Source organism: Nilaparvata lugens, chromosome 3 (genome assembly GCF_014356525.2).
Source record: "Nilaparvata lugens isolate BPH chromosome 3, ASM1435652v1, whole genome shotgun sequence".
Lineage (NCBI taxonomy): Eukaryota > Metazoa > Arthropoda > Insecta > Hemiptera > Delphacidae > Nilaparvata > Nilaparvata lugens.
The window spans coordinates 71,859,682-71,872,436 of NC_052506.1; the positions used below are offsets into that span (position 1 = coordinate 71,859,682).

At 33.8% G+C, this 12,755-nt stretch overlaps 1 protein-coding gene across 1 annotated transcript in view; it reads right to left on the minus strand.

The window, feature by feature from the left end:
• Positions 1–3,923, minus strand: part of LOC111046550 (neural-cadherin) — a 680,352-nt gene extending 676,429 nt beyond the window's left edge. The window contains exon 1 of the mRNA XM_039422881.1: positions 3,754–3,923. The gene's annotated coding sequence lies outside the window, so the exon portion shown is untranslated. The remainder of the gene's footprint in view (positions 1–3,753) is intronic.
• Positions 3,924–12,755: the final 8,832 nt, after the last annotated feature.

A 12,755-nucleotide genomic window follows, 5' to 3' on the forward strand; every position in this document is an offset into this window, starting at 1 on the left:
TCGACGTAAGGGAAGGAGAGAGAAACTTTCAGGAGAAACTGAGATATTTTACACTCCTCGGTTTTTATTACCACTAGGCAACATTTTATTACCAGAAACAAACAGAAGAATAAGCGTGAGTTGGTCCCGCTGAAGTTATTATTTGGATTTCTGTTATTTTGATGCCCATTTTGAAAAGAGAAATGATGTTTTCTAAGAAAATAGAAAGAGAGACAAAAATTTAAAGGAAAGGCGATTTATCGCAACATCATTCACAGTACTTTTGACGATAATGGCACAGAGTGTTACGTTACGTTTATAACACTGGCCTACATTCCACACACTACTTTGGAAATGGCATGCAACATGCATATGCTCATGTTGCAAAAAAAGCTTTCCCTGAACAGGTATCCAGTAAACCTCAACTATGAACCTTTTCCCTGTTCACGGTGGAGCTATTAGAGAATTTCTATTTTTATAGGCTGTACTACAGCGGAAATGCGAAAAGTTAGTGCTTCGTTCATCACGCAAGGGAAAGTTTGCCCCTGAATGGGAGCGAACGGAACTCTAAATCGAAATTCTGGGTGGAGGTTAATAATTGGAAAGGAAAATGGGAAATTATTGTATTAATATTTCCAAAATGAGAAGCATGTGGAAAACTATTGGTTGAATTAATTCAGAGAAACTTATTCCTTGTACAATATTATTATGAAATTCTCAATGAAATAATGGAAATGTTATTGTGCTTATGATGATATTATAAGTCCCGTGCTACAATACAATAATATACAAAGCTACTCGTCATTTATGATAAGCCTAATTTGAATTGTTTGAATAATAACAAAGATGAAAGTACGATTCTGATAAGATTCAATTGGTGATTTATTCATTTCTATTCGATTAGACACTTTGAGAAGCATTTATCTATTTCAACCAAGCAGATTAATAGCTAGCTGGAAATAATTATTCAACTATTTTCCTGTAATCTTGACAGAGGCTTCATTCAGTGAAGAAAAATGTGCTTAAATAGTTTGACTGCACTTGAGACATTTTATTTCAGTTAATATTGGCTCATTTCCGTGTTTGATTTATTGCGGAATATCCATTACATTTCATGGTGCTTACATTCAACTATATCCATTACATTTCATGGTGCTTACATTCAACTATATCCATTACATTTCATGGTGCTTACATTCAAATCGATTCAATTATTTTGGGATAGTGAATACTGTTGATGTAATGTTTAATTATTTCTCCGATTTTTGAAATATAGCATTCCATTGGATAACTTATTTCTATTTGAACAGCAAGCATTCAACCCAGACAAATGCTTTAGATTTTTTCAAGCTCAATTCAGCCCAAAGCTGTGAGATTCCTTCTAGAGGAATGTGCTAGTCTAATAACTGACATATTCCAAACATAGAATATAGAAGTGAGCAATTTGGTAAGCTATAATCTAATTTTCGGCACGCCTGTTGCTTTTCTCCAAAGTTAACATTTTCACGCATCACCTGAGCTATTTCCATCACACTATCTTCATTTAATGGACGGGCTTTTCATATTCTCCCAATAGGACGTCAATTAGAGCCGCACCTCCATCGAGTATTAACTAAACAACACGAGACACAAGACACGTGTTCTTCAAGTTAGTGTTGCGTGCGAAGAATGATTAAATAACAGTCTTAGAAGTTGGCCGGAAGGCGAATTAACAATACCTTAATTGATGAGTGCGGGGTGTGTACAGGAGAATAATATACGGATCAAATCAAATTTGTATAGGTATTTGTTATTATTTTAGCCGCATTTGGAGCTGATGAAAACTTTATTTGTTTATTGTATAATTATTTTTAAAATAATTTTTTAATTAGAATTTTCAAAAACTGATCCTCTTGGTGTCATATATTATAATTTTTATTACTGTTAGCTGTAAATTTAATTACTTGGAATTCCATTTTTCTATCTTTTTTTTAATTTTAAAGTCTTAAAACCAAGATAGATTTACAATAGGCATACTTTCCGTATTACAAATTGAAGGATCCAATTTATTATAAGGTATGTTTATACTGTGAAGAGACAATGTACATTGTAAAATGGATAAAATTATAGAGAATATGACAAAAACATTGGTATGATTATCTAACATTGGCATAATGGTATGGTGAGTTATTAAAAAATGGGTATACGTTTTTTTTTAATTTTAAAGTCTTAAAACCAAGATAGATTTACAATAGGCATACTTTCCGTATTACAAATTGAAGGATCCAATTTATTATAAGGTATGTTTATACTGTGAAGAGACAATGTACATTGTAAAATGGATAAAATTATAGAGAATATGACAAAAACATTGGTATGATTATCTAACATTGGCATAATGGTATGGTGAGTTATTAAAAAAATGGGTATACGTGAGTTTACAGATTTATAACAGTTAAGAGTTATGTTCTAGTTTTAGGAGGAAAATAGGTGCATGCTGTTCAATAAATAGTTTTCTATCCAACATTCTTTCAGAGCCATCTATCGTAAAATGCTTGGTTTGGCACCCCGTTGTATCATTCCAAATATGTAAATTAAAATTCTTCATTCAAAGTGCTAACAATTGCATTCAATAGCAGAGATAACACCAACAAACTTCATCAGTGTTTAAGATCCTATCAATTTGATATAAAAATGTACTAAGATGAACATTTTTGAATTATTCCATTAGAATAGAATTCAGTTAATCAAAAACGCTATTTGAAAAAATATGACAATGAGAAAGTCTCAGATATAATGATAATAGAAATCATAGCCTACATATAACCCACCCCTTTGAATATCAATACTATTCCACACTGACAACAATTCGGTAGATAACTGTACGCAGGGAAACAAGTCTTGAAAGATCAAGTACATTAAACTGGATCATCCATACCTTCGTCATCGATAATCTCGAATGGAAGATTCAAGAAAATTCAACCCTTAGCATTAGGCCTATATACGGTACTTTATATTACACTGATAACAACCCTCCATTCTAGAATAAGGCTGAGATCTCATGTAATGACAGTTGGTATAATAAATCAGATACAAAGTGATAGATGAAATCTTGACAGGTATGTAACAATCACCTGACAAGAGACCGGAAATCGGGGTGGCCTCTGAAAGGGTGCGGCTTTCACTCATGTCTCTCTCAATCAAAACATGTTAAAACAGTGGAAGAATATAAAAGAGAATGACTTACGTTTGAACTGAGAGTTGGATTTCAGGGAATGAGATTTTGTAAAAATCTTATCTGAGGAAAATAGATGGGTGTAGGTGGTAAACAATGAGAGGTCACAAATGTTAGGTTAGTAAGGGATTGATAAGGTTTTGACAGGTGAGAACCGGGGTTCTGCTGGGAACTGTGGACAGTGGTGATTTGCAATTATCGTGCATTGGCTATTCATTACAGTTTCCGGGTAATTTGAAGGAATCATTTACGAGGTTGCCGTGAAATGAAACACGAGCGTCGTCTGCTTTCACGCAAACACGACTGCGCTCGTAAAATCAATAACCCGCCACAGCGCCAATGCTCGGCCATTTCTCAACGAATAACGTGGAGTTTACGTCTCTAAGTGTGATAAGAATAGCAAATGATATCAAGTGAGAGTATAATGAGATAGGGGTGTTGAAGATTTGATATTGATGAATAGGGATGCACTTGGTTGAATGTCAAAATATAAGCACGGTTCTGTCAGACTCCGGGTAACCTTTATCGATCGTATGTGAACAGTGATGAACAATACTCACGATGCTGTCTGAAGGGCAGAAACTGCCTCCGATTAGTCCGGTGTTATTCCCAGGCAGAATGGATTGACAGTTGCTGCAATACAACACACAAACACTGAGCCACAACAAGCAGGCACACACCTGAACACAGAGCTTCTTCTATCGAAGCGAGCACTAGACTAACAACCGAATGAAGAAGCCGATCCGCTCAGCTCTACCGAATGTTACTCCGCCCTATCGCACCGAAAGTAGTCCCCTCGCCAGACCTGCTTCCCGCTCAAACTACACTCGCTGTTCCATGTACACACATACTATCAAAACAATCATTCAAGTGTAGCCCTTTAACGATTCACACCATCCACTTGATCATTCAGATTTAGTCGATTTGTAGACGGCCGGCGTACAACAGTGAACGTACTGTCAGTTGAAGGAGTATTCGACTACGAACGTCACTCTCCACCCGCGCTACGCTACAACGCACGGCCAATGCCAATACATCGCGCGCTACACTTTGAAACGACACAACTGGTCACCAACCTCACATCGCTCATGTTTTGATCAGTATCATCAATTATCACGACTAAATCCCATCACAATATTATGACAACCTAAATCTGCATTCACAATTGAAAAAAATTGTGCATGTATCATAATTTATATTGTCTTCTCAGCAGAATAATTTAGTGATGTCTTTACAGTTCAAAGAGAAACAGGAAATAGCTGAAGGTGCGTACAGATATACGCGCCGCGAACATGAGCAATTCACTTTTAATCAGCTGACAATATCTGTATTTTTACAGAAACGGTAAGATACAGATATAAAATGCTTGGCATCAGCTGATTAAAAGTAAATTGCTCATGTTCGCGGCGCGTATATCTGTACGCACCTTAAGACATCAAAGAAACATATATTAGAATACTAAAATCACTTCAAATGTATGGCTACTCTATTAAAATTGATAAAAACAATATAAAACATGTGGTACCCTTTTTATTCAAAACATTTTAAAAGTATTCAAGTTTTAAAATGTTCCAAATGAAAAGGGAACCACATATTTTATATTGTTTTTATTAATTAGAAAACTATTATTCGTATTGAGCGATGTATACACGAAGGATTTATTAGATTGTTTGAGTTGATTTCTTTAGGGGAAAATTAATCTACAGTTGAAGGAATTTATTTACGAAGAAGGTGATTGAGGTTCAAAATACTCAATGAATACAGTATTATAAATGCAGATGATAAATCAATAATGAATCAGAAACGTTGAAAATGGTTTTCTTGTTGATTTTGAGCGCTATTGTGGTTAGTATAAGGTATAAGAAATTTCATGAAACTGTGAATTAAAAACACGTATCTGAATTGACATAATTGATTCCACAAGAATATTCTATTGGAGAATAGCTCTGGCAGAATCGGCTTCCAAGTTATTATTCCCAGAATCCACTATCTACACGGTCTACCCGGTCTACAAGACAACGATATTTGCGCAAACCTGGTTTGATCGTTCTTTCAAAGAGAGATTGATCGTAATTAGTCATAATGATGTTGAGAGTAATAATTGAAACATGATAAGTTAATTCAATCTCATTAACTACAAATGTATATGCCACAAGTGGAAAACGATCTATTAAAATAAACGATCTAAAAACAGATAATATTATTGACATAGTTATACACAATAATAATAATAATCATGGTGATACAATAATCAGATGAGACTACGAGTTTGTACTAACGTAAATTATTATGAATCGATTTAAAAAAGACGGCTGTAATAGACTATTCATGTACGCTAATTAATTTGTGTTCGCCGTGTTGCGTTCTATCGCCTTGTTTTATTTATTTATTGAACAGGAAACAGATTAGCAAATGAGATAAACCTGATCATGATCTCACAGTGGACCCGATTAGAAAGGCTATAGTCTTCTTAGAGCTAGACACTCTTCGGCTTTTTCTATCATATCATAGTCAAAGTTTAGGTCTGATATTATCATAGTGAGTAAAAAAATAATTTCGACTAATAACAATGAGTATATTATGCGTTTGGGAGAGATAATAGTGATTGCATTCAATCAATTATCATTTTCTACTCATATAGAAAATAGAATTTATCAGTTTACTATGATGAATTCGATGTTTCAAATGTGATGAGTTAATAATGTGTTCATTAATTTCATTGTTTAATCACACAATTGAAAATAAACACATATCTTAATTCGATTCAAATTGAAAATATTTCGAATGACAAATATAATACTCCAAATATACTAATATACAAATATTATACTCCAAATATAATATATTGCATTAATCATTCTACCAAAGTATGCTATATTTTCTGTTTGGCAACTTATTTTGTGAAATAAAATGATAAGATGACACTTCTTCTTAACTATAAGTGATATAAAGTTTGAGGCCATTCACAAAAGTGTAATACCTCTGTTAGTAGACTTCACATAGGAAGATTAGAATTAAAATGCCAATTTGAAGACGGAAGATTACAATTCAAAATGCCTATCTGAAGACATTTATGAATGAAATTTGAAAAACAGTATAAAAAACATGATGTTCAAATATGCAATCAAAAATTAGCACCTCCATCTCGATTCGATTCAAATTAGGAATATTTCGAATGATATAACTCCAAATATCATTTCCTCCACCTACTGTCAAAAGTACTTACATTACTCCCTGAAACATGATACTAAAGTCTCACTTTTTCACTCTCGGTACTAAAAAACAGAAAAACTCCCTAGGGAGTAAAAGTGACTCCATTTGAATAACATGGGAAGCATCTCTATTTTAAAAACGTACATTTGGAATAGGTCAGAAGGTCTAAGCTCAGATGAGGAAGCATATAGAGTAGTCATTAAACCAACTAAATTCAATACCTCAACCAGAGATTTGATCGATATATAAAATTTATGTTTGTATGCTGAAATTATTATTACAAACTTCATATCACTATACTAAAAAAATGTATATATCTTTTTCTTTTATTCCATGTTATTCAAAATATCATCCAACGAATATTACTTATTAACTAATCAAATTTGAAACGGGAACTTCATCATAGCTGTAGTTTTGGCTGTCATTGTTGTTACAACTTTAGCCGACAGATAGTGCTGTCGGAGGAGAACTGTGATTACAAGCCAGCTGTTTCTGTTTACTTTTTAGATTATGTTGTAAAACATTGTTTGGTCACATACGTTTTTAAAAATTATTTTATTAGCAGTTTTTATAAAAATGTAGGTGGAAGAAAAAAATGTTGTGTATATCACGAGTGAAAAATGTTTTTTCTCCCTCAGGAAAATTGTTGCCCTCGGCTTCGCCTCGGGCTTCAAACTTTTCCCTCAGGGAGAAAAAACAGCACTTTTCACTCTAGATGTACAAATAACTATTGCTCCTTTAAAACTATCACATACAAAGTATGTCAAGCTTTAGCGTTGATAGTGCACATACTTTGTACATGTGTTTTGAGCTCTGAATCAACAGACCTTAAGATTACCAAGAATTGAAGATGGAACAATTATTTCATAAAAAGGGATGAGTCTGTGCACTGCGCACTGCGCATGAAAGGACTGATTGATACGACGAGACAGGACAACCAAGAGCCCAGCTAAAAAAGACCAACAACTAAATGTCTCTTCGACGCTCGTTTATTACTCTCCTCTCTCTCGCTCTCACTTGGGAGACGAGCTCGTTGAACTTATCTCGATCATTAATTAAAAAAACGAAAAACGACTACCGTTCAATTGAGCGTGATGGTCCCCGACAAACTCTATAGTATCTTTTTTGTTCTACTTACTCCAAGTAACACAGACTTTTTTGATGACTCATCAAGGATTGATTGAATTGGTTTTTTCGTTGTCAATGCTTTTCAAGTTTACAGATCGGCTTAAATGAACTGAGAAGCCACAAAATTGGATCCATTATGTAAGTACAGTATATATTATATAAAACATTTGAACTCAATGGTGAAAAATGTACCAAATTATTTTCCAAACTCTTGATATTAATAAACACTATAGCTCTACACCTCTTGATATCGACATTGTAATAATTGGAGTACTTTCAATGAACTTGATCATAGACATTCATGGAAAAATTTTTTATACTAGTCATTTTGATAAAGCTGAACCTGATTTTTGATCAATCAATAATAATTTCCGATTTGAATTGAAGATATTACTGCCGAGAGAAGGGGTAATTTTATTGATAATTAAGTTCTTAATAACTGTCAATACAAGAAACTATACGATACGAGGTTTGTGCGTTTGTCTACTATGATTATTTCGTGTTTTCTACACGAATTAAGAATAGGAAATATTTGAAGACTTTACGCTCTTAAAACTGATGAAGACAATATTATTGAAACTTTGAAATTCATGTAATTTGGGTGCAATATATAAATCAATTAAAGAAAACTATAAATACATTTTCTTCCCTATTTTTTTCTGCATTTATTTTAATTCCTTCCTTTTGAAGGAATTCTGAATAATTGGATATTCTCGTCTTATAAAAAATATTGACCTTGAATCGATTCACAAAATTAGTGTAGACGGTAATGACATTCCTCTAGCTCAGTTAAAAATTCAGGCATTATTATGAATAATACTCTCGACTGGTCAGAACAAGTGAACAAAACTTGTAAAAATGTATTCTCAGCCATGCATGCATTGAAGAAAATGCACGATATCCTCCCTAGAAACATTAAATTATTATTGGTTCAATCTCTCATCTTCCCACATTTAATATATTGTAATTCTGTTCTCAACGATATGCAAGTCACTCTGAATGATAAACTACAGCGTTGCCAAAATTATTGTCTACGTTTCGTCTACTCTCTCCAACGCCATGATCATATCACCCCAGCCCACATTGCTAGTTCAACATTAAAGCTTCCCGATCAAAGGCTTTTTCGAATAGTCAAGCTTGTTAGAGATGTCTTGAAATACAGTAATCCGAACTATTTCAAATTTGTCTCTGAAGGTAGGAGGATAGATGCTTCACATACTAGAACCGGAGAAAGTACTTTAAGGATACCCAATCATCGAGCTACTATTTTCACAAAATCCTTCTTAGTCAGTGCCTGTCGTGCATGGAATGCACTTTCTGTTTCTATCAGGTCCATCAAGAGCCGAGCGAGCTTCATCCTGACTTTAAAAAAACATCTTTTGGAACAAATGACTGAAACTGTCCGGCCCTAGAACGATCACATGACAACCATCCCTCACCCATCCCACCAATATAAACCTTTAAACCTGTTATAGAATGAATTGTATAAATATATTATATAAACTCATGTTATTTTAATTATCCACTGCATACTGCTGTATATTACTGAAAGTTGATAACCCTGATCTACTTTCAGCCTACTTCATTTTATTAATCAATAATTTGATCTTATCTGCCTAATATAAATTATTTTACTTTATCAATTTTATGTTTTTTTCTCCTAAATATTCATATTAATTGAAACTTTTACAATATTCCCATTAATAAATAAATCCTTAGTTCAATTAATGAAATTAACGTTTTGGTAGAGAGTTAGTGGGGAGGATATTTTTAATATTCTTTTCGAAGAAGGGACATTGATATGTCCAAAGCTCCGCCAATTTATTACAAATTGCTTTTTCATATCATATACAGTTCAATAATTTTTTTCTTAGTCTATGTTATGTAAATTCATCTATAATTTTGCTGTATTGTAAGCTATTGTATATAAGTGTATAAGCCAGTATATATTGTAATCTACATAAATAAAGTATTCAATCAATCAATCAATCTGACTTTTTGCACTGAAACGAGCATGAGCATTCAAATTGACTGATTTATACCCCTTATCCACTTCAGTATTACTCTTTGTTTCTCTCACTTTCCTCAAATTGTCAAAATTTCATTCTTCCCGGCCTTGTTCCAAACTAGAATAACTACTTCTACTTCCTTTCATCTATAGATTCCTTCACCGGTAGTGAAGTAGTGATTATTCGCGGTTATTTTATAATCCCAAGACGTGTATTTACTAGGAGAGAGGAAAGAGGAAGGAGAAGATTATGGGTTTCTTGAAACTTTCCGAAAATACCTCCTCTCTGCTGAAGTAGATATTCACTTTGTGCTTCTTACACTGTCTGGCATTCCTCTCTAGACCATGATAATGTTGGAAGAGCATACAGACAGTCTGCTGAACCTACATTTTTGCCTCCTGGCTTACCTCAATTTTCCACTGTTTTGCTCCACGCAGAAGATCACACACACGTCTCATTACCTCCACGTTAGTCATCCCCGAACACAAAAAGATACTCATATTGAAATTTTTATTCATTTATCATCAAATTATTTTAAATTCATTTAGAAAACCTTCAATCTACTTTCATCCATAACAATATACACTCTCATCCCTCAATCAAACAAATAAAACGTACCAATCAGTGTTACTGTATTCTGGAACATGATAATATTGATAAAATAGCATTAGAGTACCATTTATTTGAAAAGTTTTCAATATAAAATAATAGAATGAGAACACAAATTAAAACAACTAGATTCAATAAACAGGATATTATTATGCTATTTTATAATTAAAAGTAAGTAGCCCTGAATACATACATTTTAAGATAATATTATTGATTTGATCATAAACAAGTGATATTCGAATACAAGATATATTATGCAGCATTCACAATCAAGGCGATCATAATATTATTATTCATGTTCTACAAATAAATTATCGAGAGGTTGAATTGGAGAGAAATGAGATAAATGTCTGGGGATCTTATCATCTCTACCAGTCTTATCTGACTTTACAATAGGCCTACAGTTTTTTGTTTTATTTTTCCTTTACTGATCTTGCACAGGATCAATATTAAAAACAATAATTACAAAAATTGGTCTACCGATATAAAGCATGATATGAATCATGAAGCATCCTGTTTAAACAAAAATCATTTGCATTTATTTTGTTATATTGATTCCTGAAAACAGTAGATCAATTGCATTTATTATAATTTATTGATTTCTGAAAACAGGAACTTACTGTGTTTATCGATGTAAGAGGTTCCTAGTGATTCTATTCAGAGTTCAGCGCATGCAGCGTTATCTAGCGTAAGAATATTGCACTAGCTAAAGACGACTACCGCGTTCTGAACAGTCAATCAAACATTATTCATAGAAATTTCCTTTCACTGGCAGATGCGTTTCCAAGGGGTGGGGGGGGGTTTGGCTTTTTCAAGTGGTGTTTAAAAAAGTTAAGGGTGAAGAATTAAGTATATTGGCATCTGAAAGATCAAATCCAAAAAACCAATTGATATTAGAAAATGAAGCTCTCAAATAATGCTGTTTTCGATTAAAACCTTCAACAATTTTCGGGGTGGGGGGAGTCGACCGGTGGGGGTCCCCCGGACCCCACACCGCAGATCAGAGGTCTTGGATCCGCGCCTGTTTACTCGGAAGATACCCTGCAGCAATATCTATCGTAAAACGCAATAATTTTCATAATAGTAGTCTTGAAACTTGGATGTTTTAAAAATGTTTTTTCCTACAATATGTTTTTTTTTTGCTACAATAAATTTGATTATTGGGGGTTTCACAGAGGTAAGTAGTATGTGTTGGTTGAATTATAACAAAGTTCAGTTGTGATGTGTTATTAGTTGTGTTTTCAACAATATTTGGAGCCGTTTTCATATCAATCTTGGAAATGTATTTTCACTTACTCCAATAAAGTTATAAAGCAATCGAGTTAAGATAGTTTAAAACTATAAAATAAAACGAACAAGTACCAATCCTATAGCCTATGTTAGCACTATCGTAAAACCGTCTTGAAAATCGATCCAGATGATAATGCAATAAAATACAGAATTCATAAGAATTATAGAATAACAAAAAATATGAAATTTTCTCATACTGAAACGTATCCTTTAGCAGAATAAATACGGTACTCCTTCTCTGGTTTATCACATTCATTGTGTGCTATAGATATTATCCGATTCTTCAACTGTTTGGGTCATGGATACAATAGGTTTTCCTTTCTAGTTTGCCTTGGTTGAAGAGTGAGTATAATTTTCAAGCTTAATACTTGATAAGATGAGGTTCTGGCAGCTTTTTCTTTTTCTTCAAATTCTCTTTTCTCAATTATAGTATTGGAAGGAAAATTTTGAGCTAGGCGTGAAAATGCCTAGAGAATCAGTTACAATATTCATTGGTATATCCACTTTCTATAATGTATTCATTGTGGCTAACAACAAAACTGTAGTTGATAATATTATAATAGGAAGCTGATAAGAGTATAATAGGAACTAGGAAGGAAGAAAGAGCCATTGCACTTTCTTTTGGTGCACGAGGATCGACTACTTAACCTTTCTCAGCTTATTTATTGTTCTCACACCTACTACAGCAGGAGCCAGAGAGGCCTGAACTGAGAGGTCACACCTCGACATTAGAGCCGACCAACCCCCCACCCTTCCACCACCTCCAGCGACCTTTCTCCTCTTTCCTAATCTACTTAATAAGCATCAACATTATTGAGATTAATGAGCATCACTTTTACGGCAATAGTGCTTTCAATCAATCGCAGCATTACTGAGAAGCACGCTAGCCTTTCCAGCAAAAGATATTCCGTCATTTTATTGACAAAACGGTCAACTAATAGAGATAGAATGGAATGTTATATGCAATTAAATTATAAATAGATTATTTAATTATTATAATAAATCATAATGAACTACATAGATATCATACATGCTGGAGTAACTGTGAGCATGCCTGAGCCTGACCAGCAAGCAGGAGGTGGCGGGTTCGATTCCCGCTCTGACAACTGACAAATAATTTTTGTGTAGTAAATAGCGCTCATGATGCCCACATTTTTGCGGATTTTGCCCACATGGGCTTTTTGCTTGTGCATGGTAAATGGAATGTGCAAGGGTGATTTATCAGTTGATCAAACGTCCATGCCTATTAGATGGGATTCGAACCTGTGACCAGGTAGCACTAGCAGAAGGAAGTGTTCAACGCCTTAGTTAAC